Source organism: Lissotriton vulgaris, chromosome 2_1 (assembly GCF_964263255.1).
Source record: "Lissotriton vulgaris chromosome 2_1, aLisVul1.2, whole genome shotgun sequence".
Lineage (NCBI taxonomy): Eukaryota > Metazoa > Chordata > Amphibia > Caudata > Salamandridae > Lissotriton > Lissotriton vulgaris.
In genome coordinates, this window is record NC_141687.1 from 616508086 (window position 1) to 616522609 (window position 14524).

Here is a 14524-nt window from a genome sequence, read left to right on the forward strand (position 1 = left end):
TCATTTAAATGCAAAGAATCCCATTTCTCATGACAGTTAAGGGGCATCAAGGGGGTTATATAAAGCTCCAGCACCAGCGCAGTATTTGAGCTGCAGTCATGGATGCTGACGGTCAGTTGCATCAAGCATCCAAAGGGCAACATCCTGCAGTGGAAAGGAGGCATGTGGAGGAAAAAATCTGTTCTCACGGAGAGCAAGAAAACATTATTTCAGTATCTCTTAATGATATGCAGCAATTGGTGAATAGAGCAGCTGCTCTCAAGGTTCAGAATAAAAAATCTGATATGGCGTTATCCCTTGACGATGAGTAGGCCCTGAGCCACATCAAGTAAAGCTGGTGTAAGGGATTCGATTGACTCTTACACCGCATTGAAGACAAATTGCATTTTCCTACTGAAGACCAACCAGGCAGGTGGGGTGAACTGGTTGAACCATATGGCCCGCAGAATCCGTAAAAATCCAGACTCACAATTGGCGGGGTCCCACAGCAACCACCGCAAGCCTGGCTATGCCGAGTACAGTACAATACCAATTGTGGGGTCGTCTTCTACATTTTAAAAGTCATTGGAAGAAATGTGTAACCGATCAATGAGTCATAGACTCGTTTAAAATTATAAGAATTACCCCCAAAAACACAATTCGGACTAACTCACCTATCAAAAGACCAAATGAAAAGACACACTCTGTTAGAAGGAGTAACTACACTAATACAAAAAAAACTATAATTTAAGTGTCCCAACTGTAAACTGGAAAAATGTACTGGCATGTATTCCACCCTCTTCCCAAGGAGAAACCCCTCTGGGGCATAAGACCAATTCTGAATTTGAAAGGTGTAAACCACTACCTACAAACAAAGACCTTCAAAGGGACACCCCTGTAGACGGTCATTTCACCTGGAGACTACTTGGCAACCCTAGTTCTCCAGGATGCGTACTTTCCTATAATCAAAAATCACGGAAGTATCTTTGGTTTGCACTGGGGGATGGCCAATACCAATTCAGAGCTCTACTCTTCGGTCTTTCAGAAGCTCTGAAAGCCTTCACAAAGGTACTTGCACTTGTCGTAGCTCATTTACAACTGCAAGGTATTCACACTTTGTTCATAAATAGATGATTGGTTATTGTGTGCACCTTCTCTATCAAAAGGCCAAGATCAGACAGAGATAGAATGCATAATTCTATTAGAATTTGGCATCCTACTGAATTGGAAGAATTCACATTTAGAAGTTCATGGTAGCCATTTCAAAACCAATCTGGGGAAAGTATTTTTACCAGAAGACCTTGCTCTATCACTTCATTCTCAACTACACTCTCTCCTACAAACAGATATGACTACAGCACAACAATTCTTCAAAATCCAAATCTAATGTCAGCAGTGATTAGAGCGGTCCCATGGTCTTGGTCAGTGGTGGCTGGCATGGATCAGGGGTGACGGGGCAGAAGGTAGTAAAACAAGCACTGGCGTTGCCAATAGGTCTCGCAGTAGGAAAGTTGGAGCTATTGGTTTTGTAAATGGCATTTTTTATTTATATATCGTTATTGACAATAACAATATATAAATATAAAATGTCATTTACAAAACCAATAGCTCCAACTTTCCAAATGCGAAACCTATTGGCAACGCCAGTGCTTGTTTAACTTTTTGGGGAAGTGGTGTAAAGAATAGTGGTCAAAGCCATGTCGTTTCTTGGCGCTAATAAGAAGTAATCTGTATGCTAAAGTGCTGTTCTGTGGAAGTGCAGAGGTGCACATTTTAGTTCTGCCTTTGAAATGGTCGGCTGCCCGCACTATTGTAAACAATTTTATTTTACAGTTTCGCTCCTCACTGTCAGGAGCTGATTTAAACTACCAAGTTGAGACGCCACCCCCCCCCCCTCCTTTCAGAGAGAAGAACACACAGTTGCACGCTGCTGTTTAGTGAAATGATAATGTATCAAAGCAGCCATCGCCTCACCCTTCCCTTACTTCATTCAGCTATTGTTCAAAAGGTCACATACACCTCTGAACTCTACCTTCGTGGTACAGCGTTCTGCCATTCGCCAGAACCTAAGTGCAGGGCTATAAGTGAGATGGGAAAATGGGGCGTGGTCGGTGTAATTAAGGGCGGGGCTTAAAACACAGACTAAAAAATTGTCTTTAGTATAGTTTTGTTGCCCCACTGGTACTTTGCTTTTTCCGTCATTGCATCCAGATATATGATACCACACTATGATCTCTGGAATTACCGGGCGCTTTCCTGCATTTGATTCACCGAATGCAGACATGTTCCATCTGCTTTCTGAAGATGCAAAACGTTTGCAGAAAAGCATATGTTACTGAGGGACTTCCCCACATAGTAAAAGTCATTCATGCTAAGGTAATTTAGCATTTTATCCAAATTAAAAGGTCATACAGCCTGATTCATGTAGGCAATAGCGCTCGCAAAAGGGCCAGATTCTGAGAATCTGGCCCTTTGCGAGTACGATTTTTGCATTTGGTATTCATGATACCAAATGCAAAAATCGCTATTTAAGAAGTCGCAAATATGCGAGGAATAGCATTTAAGGAATCTCTATTTGAGATTCCTCAAATGCTATTCATGACACATCCTGAAATTGCGATTTAGCACTTTTGGGGCCGCTATTTACCGAGAGGTCAGACCTGTCGGTAAATAGCAGAAACTCAGAAAAATGCTTTTAAAAGCATTTTTCTAAGTTGCATGTTGCACACACACATGTCCTTCGGACATGTGTGTGCGCAACACCTGTCCAAAAGTGCATTTTAGGGGTGCTACAGGGCGTCCTTTGGACACCCCTGGCACCCTTTCAGTCGCTATCTCATTTGCGAGTAGCAAATTGCTACTCGCAAATAAGGGATACTCCCCATTCATTCCTATGGGCCTCTTGGCCCATAGGAATGAATGGGGAGTATTTGCGAGTAGCAAATTGCTACTCGCAAATAAAGAACATGTAGGAATCGCTATTTTATTAGCAATTCCTACATGAATGCCGTTTTGCGTGTCCTCAATAGCGAGTCGCTATGATTCGCTATTAGGGACACGCAAAACGGATTGTACATGAATCAGGCTGATAGTCGGCTGCCAGGATGGCTCAGTTTGTGAAACGCTCGCCGCTGACAAGTACCGTCATCTTTAAGTTAGGAGTTCAAATTCCTTAATAAAGAAGCAGCCTTGCTTCCTTCTGTGGTTGATAAATTGAGTGCCACTTCTTGGGCAAAAGTAACCCATATTGTTAGAAGTGTAGTGCAAGGACTGTATGAAAACTCTGTACCGTTGTTGTCGTTTTAAGCGGAAGAAACACCGCCTTTCCCTCCGTGAGGAACATGCCTTATTCTTACATTTCTAAAACCCCTCAAATGACAGGGCAGAGGGCACACTGAGTTGTCCAGTGAACACAGGTCCACACCGAATTAAAACTCTTCCAAGGGCCTCACATGGCGTTTTGTTTTGTGCACATATGTACAACATTTTCAAACACACCAAACTGGAATTAAGTGTGGGTAGGGAAGTGTACGTAAGTCAGTCTGAGAGAATCCACCATGAATAACATAATGAACTGGTGGCTGCATTGAATACATTAATTACCCGCAGCCAGTGTCATGGTTTATTGTCAAATACGGTTGTCACTGTCAAATCTGTTTCCGGACGATGATGATAAAATTAATTTAAAAAATATTATTAATAATAAAAACATATTATTATTCTCATCATCATCATTACACTAAACAAATGTGAAAATAATATCAATATTGTTACCATGCTCATAATACTTTTTGTCCGTATTCTCACCCTAAACCGGACTGTCGCTGTTCTCACTGTACAACTGCGCGTCTCAGAAGCGACCAGACGCATTGTGGTTATTACAAAATGTTTTTATTTCTACTGGCAGCAGTGTCATTATAGATTTATTAATATGCCATCTTCGTTTAAGAGAATGGCTTATATTGTTTTTTCATCGCAACATTTATGGGGCATTTGTATCTTTAACCCCCGGACAGCCATGCTCCTTAATTGAATAAATTGCACCCATAAAATGCCCACAAGAGGTCTACTGACTGTGAACATGCTACAAAGTGAACTAAATGTAATTACTGCTGGCATTTCTTTCTCCACGTCCAATCAAGCGACAAGATGCGGTTTCGTTGCAGGTTGATAAATGCTGATGTTATTTGACCTCGCCAGGCAATAGCCGATTGCTGACTGCTATTGCAATGTGTCAAAAACATTGACTTTCACACATACAAATGCGCAGAGGCATGCAGCTGCCAAGCAGCACACAATCACACAGAAAGACGCAGACACCCACGAAAACTCAGTGCATAGACAAAACGGTCTGTTCTGACTGCTGCTGTTTCCTGCAATGCTATCCTTACCTATACGCATGGCAGCCTCGCGAGACCGCAGACGTAAATGACCACTGTCTGGCGATAGTATCACGACCAAGATTAGATAACACCGTCCTGGTCAGGAGGCCGCAGAGAACATGAACGTAGAAAGCATGTGACACAAAAGTAAACAGAGGCCCTGAGGCTGATGAATCAGCGCTGATAAAGTATGTTCACTGTTATTACAACAAGACGGAGAGAAGGCAGAGAAGGGGAGGGGGAGGAGAAATGCGACATGGCGGGCAGGGGAGGGGGCCGAGCGGGGAGAGGAGTGGGAGGAGTGCTGCTACGGCCTGGGGGAAGCTGGCTGGGGAGGGGGAGGAGAAATGCAAGTAAGGCTGTGCGCGGGGAGAGAGAGGGGAGGTGCTGGAGCTGGGGAACAGATGGAGATCGTGAACAAAGGGTAACACACAGGAAAATAAATGTGTACTGCACAAATGATGGTTAACACAGCAAAGACTGAATCATAGACTGACGTTCACGCAATGCAGGTTGAACAGCACAGGGTGGGGAATCCGGTCATTTTACAGGCCTGGGAAAGAGTGGAGGCGCTGAAAGAGAAACCAGCCATGAATAATTAGGGGAGGAGAAGCCACACAGCACACGCTGGGAGAAGCCCTTTGATGTGCTGTGCGGCCGTGAAAAAATGCAAATAAAAGGGAGGGAGGGAGGCTGATGCGCGTGCTTGTTTGGTCACGTGATTCACGTGAACTCAAAGAAAACCGCACCAAAAAGCCCTTGGTTTGACGAGCATTTTGAGCACTTGAATTCTCTCTCCGCTCAATAAGCATGCGCGCATTGATAGGTCGCGAGACCTAAAAAGAATGTAACTTACCTCCTTGCCGCTACATCTCTTCTCGCCATCCCTCCTCGTAGTTGCTCTGCTCCAGCCAGAAGCAGGAATCACCCAGGCTCCCCTGAGCCAATCGCAAGGCTGCACTGCAACGCTGTGATTGGTCTCAGCGCCGTGGTTTGGCTCTCAGATGGGGACTGGGAGCCTGGTCATGTTCTCCACCCAGGCTGCAGTGCAGCCTGCGTGGAGAACATGCAAAGTGAGCATGACGGTTTGGCCGACCTGAGATGGCCAGCCAAACTGTCATGCGCACTGATAAAAGTGCATACCACTCCCTGTGGGTGCCTGTTATCCCCCTGCCCCCATAGTATGCAGAATATCAACTCGAACACTCAAAACTTGGGTTCTGTTGGGTAGACCTTTGCACAACCAAGGACACTGCAGAGCTCTGGATATTTTGTTTGAGAACCTACACCCTGCAGGCTTGGGTGGTGGATGCACTTTGTATTGAATGGCTAAAAGGTATTCTATACACCTTCCCTCCGATTCCCCTCCTCCAGAGTGTGTTGAGGAAGATTCATATAGAGAAGGCACACATAATTATGGTTGACCCTTTATGGCCAGAAGAGCCTGGTTTCCATTATTACAATAGATGTTGATAAACCCGTCATTCAATTTAATTATATTCAACAAACCCCTAATATTTCCAGCCCTACTGCTGCAAAAACTATGCAGACTAAATCTGAAGGCTAAATGGCTAGCAGCAATAGGTGCATAAGTGAAGATGAGCCTTATTTGAAACTTCATCTGGACAAAGAGCCTGATTACAAGTTTGGCAGTGCGGGAGCATGACCGTCTCACTCCCACACGGTCAAACCTGTGGTTGAACCACCCGCCAGATTAGGAGTTTTTTCTCCTGGTCTGGTGGGCGGTTCTTCAGCGTTCTCACAGCGGTGCCTATGAAATAGGCACTGCAATGGGAAAGTCAAAATCAGTGCCTGCATGGCGTGGACTGCTGCAGTCCATGTCATGAAGGTACTGGGGTGCATGCACTCAGGGGGGCACAAAATGTGCTCCCCTGCATGCATCCCCCAGCCCAAAGAAAACAGGGGAGGCTGTAGGGGAGGCCCCCTTTGTTTCCTCTCTGCTACGGTTTTCATGGTGGTGGAAACCTGCGGCGGAGAGGAAACTCGTAATATACTTGGCAACCGCTCCATTTTGCTGCCTCAAGACCGCTACACCACCCCCAAGGATTTCTGATCCCTGGCCGTTGGGGCGGTCCCAGGGCAGCCTGACAGCCCTAGTTGTAAAAGGGCGGTCCGAAGACCTGCGAGTCGCGTAATTAGCCCCAAAGTCGTTTTGAAAACAGGACCAGGGTTCATCCCAAAAATTAATACTAAATTCCATTAGGAACAAGACATAATACTATCAACTTTTTACTGGGAACAGACATACATATATACATAGAAAGGAAAAAATCTATTTGCATTCTCGCTCATTGCTTATTTGTTTTGGTGGAAGTGTTAAGTAGAAAAAGCTATCAACAGCAACATTAAGCAGATGGGTGATTTTTGCTATATTTCTGCATATGAGTCAGTGGGCTTATTAACACCATCACATGTACAAAGGCCGCTTTATGAGAGGAGCATCGGCTTCTTGGGGAGAATGCTCACGAGTTTCTCTCATTGAAATATGTAGATCCACAACATGGTCTTCACCAAATAATTTTGTAAAGCATTATAAACTGAATGTGAGCATCATTCAACCCGTCTAAGTGTACTAGAAGTTGGTAAGGGAGCAGAGGAGGATGTACAGGCAGGCGAAGGAGTGGGAGATAGCCTGGTAAGGGATACATAAGAAGGTAGAATGGAGGGGAAGTTTGTCCTGAGGAGCTGTGCAAAATAGAAAAGGAGAGAAGGAATAGCGTGAGAGGCAAGCCATGCAAAAGGGGTGAGACTTCAACAGGCAGCTATAACAAGCATTTACAATGCAATGGTCTCGGCATTAATAAAAACCTAAAAACATAAAATCTTCAGTGCAGTGCGACGGTCCTCGACCTAAAAAGCTGGTGGGACAGAGTCAGTGACGTGTGACCTACTGCCTGCCAGAACAACTAAGGGGCATCAGCCATAGCCTTGCCCATCTCCAGGCTAAAGGGCCAGTCTGCAGCTGCACCACCCATGCTCCAACCCATCTCTCTACCATCATGGTCTGTCACAACATGATGACAATGGTGTGTTGGCCCGGCTCTTTTATTGGCCTTTGGAACCTCGCCGGAGCCCTCGCTCGGTTCTGGCTTGGCTCTTTCTTGAATCTTTGGCTCGCCCAATTCTCATGGGACCCTCCTCTGGGTATCCTGCAGCAGTCCCTCTCTTGAGGACACTAGACTGTCTCCCAGTAGCATTCTGAAATGTCCTCTTCCCAGAGCAGTCTGACCCTCTGCACCCCCTGCGCGCCGCGTGCCCCCGGCACCTCACAGTAACAAATGAACTTTCCTTCAGCTTCTTGCACTCTGGTCGAACAGACTGCGCTCCCTTCTTTGATCACTCGGCACCCCTCCAATGAGCACCCTGCAGCCGCATCCGGACTCAGTCCCCCAAGCCCCGGGCTGCCCTCGTGCACCCTCACACGACCCCTCTTCCCCTCCACTCAGCGCCCTGCATCTTCTCGCCTGTGCTTTCAGTTGCTGCGTCAAGCTCATCTCAGCTCGTGATGCAGTCTGTGCGCTCACGGCCTGCCGCAGGGCTGTGGCCATAGCAACGGTGGAAGCACCTGGCCTGGTTACATACCGGCTACGTGTCCAGGTCATAGTAACCCGGGACTTATTTAATTGGTTACAGTCTACATTTTAAAATATGGTACCGGGTGAATGGAACCTTCTGTAGAGATCTTTGTGTACGCTTCAAATGTCAGGGTATAATAGGCGTAAACTACTTCTGGTGTTAATGCACTTGCTTCAGAGATGTGTGTACAATGTAGTCACAGGTTGGCCCCATCATAAAATAGCACGCAAGGTTAATGCGTCTGCTGTAAAGCACAGCGTATAACATGCAAGTCACAGATTTGTATTTTATCTAACTAGCTTAGTAGTTTACTGCTTTTGTTGCAGAGAACCCCGTGTTACTTCCTGCAGCAAGTTGCAATCCCGATAAAATGGCGCAGTAAGTTATGTAGGAGCTGCAAACAAACTGCAAAGAATAAACTCCGAACCTAACTTTTTTCTTTGTTTTTCATTCATGCTAAAAATGGTTCGTTGGTGTAATAATAATTACGACTTGTTGGTAAATGATATATAAATATCAGAGAGATCACAGGGACCATTGTCTGAGGTCACATGGTTGGGGTCTGGGTTTGAGGACAGTCAATCAACCCCGTCCAGTCCGCTCAAACAGTTAAAACGAGTGTAGTGAAAAAAGGGCGTGTTAGGTGGTTGGTAAACTGGGCGTGCAGCATATTCCTTATATCTGGGTCTCCGTTCAACCCTTGTCCAGTTGCCTTGTGGCAGGTCATGGTGCATACGGATGGGGGGAAAGAAAAAGGAGACTGGCAGAGTCTGTATGGTGGAATCCAATGATCTGTTTGACCCAGCGCAAATATGCAAAACTGTACCAGGGTCTCGGAAAGACACCATAATGCAGTCCCCTATTATTGTTTTCCTCGTCTTCCCCAGCCATGGTACCCTTCTCACCATAATGATCTCGTTGTTGAAGTGGGATGTTAAGGGTCTGTTCCAATTCAGCCATTTGATGACTTTCCTCTTGAGTGATTGGAAGTTTTCATTTTCGCCCATTTCAGGAGGGGGGGCACCCGCCAGCACCACCATAAGGCTATTAGCTTCCGGTGGCAAGTCGGGTCTCCGTGGTCTGGGAGCGGGCTTGCCAGGGGGTGGGGGGGAGATACTAGCATTTGTTGGAACCCCAGGGTTTGTGCCAGGAGCTAAACTGTGGGAAGCTGGGACTACTATCTGAGGAGGTATGGTGTTAGAAATGTTGGGTGGGATTGGAACACGGTTGGCCATGAGTGGCTGCAAAGGGGGGACAGCAGCGGTGCCCTGAGGGGGTCCTGCGTTAAAGGGAGGGTTTTGTATGTTAGGGAGGGTTCCTATAGGTGGATTGGGCCCGGTGGTTCTGGTCTGCTTACTGGCCGTGGTTTTCAGGCTGGTTAAGGTTGCCTCTAAGATGGTAAGCCTGATCTCTACTTTCTTCAGACTCTCGCTAATGGGCAACTGGAGTGATCTGAGTAGGAATTCTATGTTCCCCAAAGATGTGACAGGGGGTGCTGTGTTGAGCGGGTTGGCTCATTGGTCGCTGCTGGCAGCAGTGGTAGTAGTGTTGGTACCCTTAGGGGGAGTAGCGGTGTGCTCATTCTCTATGGACCTGTCTGGGAAGGGTACAGACTTATGATTTTTTCCAAAATCAGAATGAGGTATCTTGGTCTTCCCCTGCCCACCCCTCGCCTTCCTTCTGCGCTTGTTGGGTGGAGGGCCGTGCACCTCTACTGCTTTTAACTGCAGGGGGCGTTTGGGTGACCAGATCAACAGCCATACTACTAGGAATTGGGAGTGAGATAGCCTCCGTGGTCTGCTCGGGGAATGAGCCGGAGTTGGGAATGCTATCCCGTAATAGTAGGGGGACGCCTTCTTGGGATGATAGATCCTGGCTACCATTAAGGGGGCTTTCCTCTTGGGAGATAGGATAGGGGATTATCTCGCTAAGAGGCCTGTTTTTCATGTGTTCAATAGAGCGGCGACGCTCTAATCTGCGCTTCTCCAAGGAGCTTTCCTTTCCCCCATCACCCTTAGCCGATTTAAAGTAATTGTCCAGAGTCCCGGTGTTGCCTTCCCCCGCCCTTGCTGGAGTTTCGCCTAGGGCCGGTGAGGGCATGTCCGTAGCCTATACCGTGGTCCAACTGGAATCAAGAAAGTGCAGGCGAAAGAGGATGGGCCCAGCCCAGCCTCCTTCAGCCCCTGACGGCCACAGACGGTCCTGCCCTTGTCCCGGGCTTCTCCCGGGCTTCTCCCGGGACGCTCCCGCGCGCTCCCACGCAGCGGCCCGTGTAGCTCCTTTTAACAGAGTGGAGGGAAAGATTATGGGCGGGTGGGCGGGGCCAGCAGGGAGAGCAGCCCAGGTGTGTCGATAGGGCTCGCAGGGACTCCTGGTAGAGTGAGTCCCTGCCTCCACGCTCGCAGCCCTGCCGGCAGCTCCACGCGCCCCGAGGCAGCAGCTCCTTTCAGAATCAGGAAACAGTGTCTGTGTGGCGCTGCGGGACCCGCGAAGCGGGTCCGGCGAGGTCTTCCTCCACATGAAGCAACCACGAGGGCTGGCGGACCAGGTTGCAGGCAGCAGTGTAAGTATCCCAAAAGCAACAGCCAAAAGGGTCCTGTGGTTTTCAGTGTTCACCCACCCTTCACCCACCGTTCCAACAACAGTGTGTCCTTGTGGTGCTCCCAGCTCTATCGAACGCTGTTCCGGTTCTCCAGTGCGTCTGAACTAGGCCTTGTGATGGTAGTTCATGGTGTCCGGTCCTGGCCAGAGACTAGTGGGGTGATTTGTCTGCTGTGAGTGCTGGGGCCGTCGTTAGTCGGATGTGCAAAGAACAAGCATTAGCTCGGGGGTGATTTGAAATGCTGGATGGACTCTGGGTGTTGTGCAAATCAAAGGCTGTAAACAAAGCTCCCCAGCTGTACGATAAATGCCATTTTATTTCTAATTAATTATTATGACAACAGAGAAGATAAACTAAAACAGTACACACGCTAAAGCGCCACATTACCTTGAATACCTAAATAATGTCTCACATTCTAAGCAGGAGCCTAAGAGGGTCTCTAAGGTGAGAGAGAAGGAAATGGAGACAGCTGTATTTATCTTTTAAATGCTTCCTTCACCTGCCCCACCTTCAGAGCACTGAGTACGGGGCGTGCCCTGCCACACCTGCCCCATAGGTGTGTGGTGTACAAGCTAACAGCAGCATCTTTGTACCAAATTGTGGAATTTTGCAGGGGTATGTGGATGGGTGTGCAAAATTTCAAAAACTCACATATTAGATTCTTGGAAAAACTTCATAGTTTCATTCATTTTCAAACTATCAGCAGGAAGGGTAGAAACGAAAATAGCTTTGTAAAACTGTCACAGGCGTAATTGTTTAGAACAAATGCTAATAATGTATTTCGCATAAAAGCTAAAGTTTCGCACGATCCTACATTTAGATATCCCTTTTTATGACGGGCAGATGCTGATAAGCTTGGCGGGGGTTAGCAGGGGGTAAAAGACATTATTATTTACAATGCCAATAACTCTAAATTAAGCGAATGCGAGACCTATTGCATTTCCAATGCTTGTTAAAGAAATAGATTCAGGTTGACACGGTGACGAGGTTGTGAATGACTCTGCATGGAACTATAACTTGTTGGGACCTGCTGTATGTCAGAAGATCGTTTATAAAAAATATTGGCAGAAGGAAATATTGTAGCCTGAATATGGTTTACAAACATATTGTCTCACTAGGCGTAAATGTTCTATATTTAACTCCAATGTGGTGATATTTTATTAACAATATTGAGGATGCAATGTTTCAGTCGGACAATATTTTGAGTACGATATTCTCATATTGCACCTGTCTAATTACTGAAGATTACAATGTAGAATTGGTGGACGTCAGCAGTCCCACTGTCTTTGAAGAATTTAGTGTGGGAACGTTTTCAGACATCTGCCATCTTCCTGCCTCCAGCCAAGTAGGAAGGCAGGTGATATGAGGGCCATTGTGAGGCTGCCCCCTGTCATTGCCCAGATCAGCTGTGTGCCATCCAGATACATATATGGAGGGACATCCATGGTGTGCAGGAGGCTTTCCAAGGCCTGCATGTATATGTTGAAAGGAATGGGGTTTAAGATCACTTGCAATGAGTGACGGCAGCAAAAGTGGAAAGTTTCACACTTTTGGATCTATTGGATAGAAGTCAATATTAGACTGCGGCGAGCAGCAATAATGAATGAATTTATTGATTATGAGGTACCCCTCGATGGTGCTGGATACTGTAGATAGGCCAACATCCACCTCACATCTGAGGGTATCTAGGATTAAAAGTACTCTCAGTTCCATGATTCCACCAAGTCTAGACCCATATTGAAGGCATCAGTTTTCTTTGTCAAACCTCTGTAGCTGCCGCGCCACAGCCTTTTGTTACAACCTAGCAATATACGTCGCAAAGACATTGAACAATTATTGAGATCTGTGGGGACGTTTTAAGGAGTCTAGGTGCAGAAGGGGGTGGTTGGGCTCAGACTGTGGCAAAAAGAGCCTTTTATCATTTGTGTCCTAGTGCGTAGCCTTACTGTTAAGCCAAATACGGAGTATGAAGTTCACCCCTTCAGGGTAGCAAAGTTAAGCTGTGTGGGGTTAGAGACTCAGAAATCAATAATACAGCATTATATCCAGTTTACAACACATTAAAATACCATGGAGGGCTTTACAACACATGCCTTTGCACTGCAATGCTGTTGCAAAGCTTGCTATTCTTTTAAGATGTATATTACACAGTGGTAGGAGCCACTGTGTAGCTATGTGTGTTAGAGTTTCCATAGGAAAAGCGTTTTCTGTCTTGTTAATAAATTCTGTGTAGTTGGTGAGTGATTGATTGATTGAATATAACTTGCACAACTTTGGTGAACTGCTTATGACCTCACATATTACATCACTGATGATACCTGGAATCTATGGAGTGCAACAATTTTGTTGTGGAAAATTATAACTGAAGTTGTTTCAATTTAGAACATATGATACTGTGAATTAAAGATTACTAACATCTGTGAAAAAGGGAGGGGCCTTTGGACAGTCTCAATCACTCCATTCCTCCCCTTTGTACTCCTTTGGTCTGCAGTCTCTCACAATGGTAGACACTGATGCACTTATGCACTTTTATCTCCTAACATCTTTCTGAAATCTCCCATCTGCATATCTCACCTCATCTCCTACCTCTTCTTCACTGTTTTTGACTTACTCTTTCTGCATGTACTCCCTTGTGTCCCCCACCTTCACAGACACAACCCACCCACTTCATTACCTATAAGCATTACATTTCAACAGCTGTCATTTCTTTCACACAGAATCACACAGAATCACATTTAGCAATTAGTACATAGATACCAATCACTCTATGTGCTCTTCACAATGGCCAAGGACTGGATGAGCATGGAACCTGAATACCTTTATGAACCACTGACCGGTCTTGTGAGAAACACCCACTGCCTTCAGTTGCAGCTCCACAGCTCTCAACCATCATAATCACCCACCCATAACCTGAATTCACCTAGAGGCAAATCATTTCATAGTATGCCCTATTCAGGAGTTATATGCCTGAAACAAAACTACAAAAACAAATCTAAAAAGCAAGCACTCACAGGGGACGCAAGATGAAGAAAACCAAGAGAAATGTTAACAGGGTCTGCATCCCTGACATGTATTAGTTAAGGGGATTCGCAGTCATTGTAGAAAAATCCATACATGTTTTGCCTGTAAAGTTAAGGACATGATTGGAGGGTCCAATAGTGACCCCTTATAAAGACACAGCAAACAAATGATGGACGGAATGCTGACAATGCAAACATTCTCCCCCAGTTAAGAGATCTGGGTTAAATCCATCATTTTTTTGCACACTATGCCACTGCAGTTTGGACCCAGCCATATGTAAATGACTCTTGACCCTGTGCCTCTTGGGAACAGTCCAGACCAAACTGCCAGGCCTTGTCCTCCCTGGACCGGAAACAAGCATCCTGGGACCGGTTTCAGGGTATGTCACCCTTTTTCAGCCAGGCTAGCTTGAATCCAGTGGCACAGTGAACGTCTGGGCATACCCATCCCACTTAGGGCAAAAAGTTTTACAGCAAACAAATGATGGACGGAATGCAGACAATGCAAACATTCTCCCCCAGTCAAGAGATCTGGGTTAAATCCATCGTTCCCACAAGGAACAGGGTAAAGACTGATTTGCATATGGCTGGGTCCAAACTGAGGTGGTGTGGTGAGCAAAAGAATGATGGATTAAACCCAGATCTTTGTGACTGGGGGTGAATGTTTGTATTGTCCAGCATTCCATCCATCAATTGTTTCTTTTGCATATGTCGCCCTTAGTGGGAAGGGTATGCCCAGACGTGGGATCCATGCTCACTACACCACTGGATTCAAGCTAGCCTGGCCCATGAAGGCTGATGCCCTGAAACCGGTCCCAGGATGCTTGTTCCCGGTCCAGGGATGACCTTGCTTGGCAGTTTGGGCTGGACTGTTCCCACAAGGAACATGGTGAAGACTGATTTGCATATGGCTGGGTCCAAACTGGTGTGGTGTGGTGAGAAAA

The 14524-nt window shown here is 46.3% G+C and overlaps 1 protein-coding gene across 1 annotated transcript in view; it reads left to right on the top strand.

Annotated features, from left to right (window-relative positions):
• The window catches only part of LCK (LCK proto-oncogene, Src family tyrosine kinase), a 329952-nt gene that overhangs the window by 232643 nt on the left and 82785 nt on the right, over nt 1–14524 (top strand). The gene's annotated exons all lie outside the window — the stretch shown is intronic.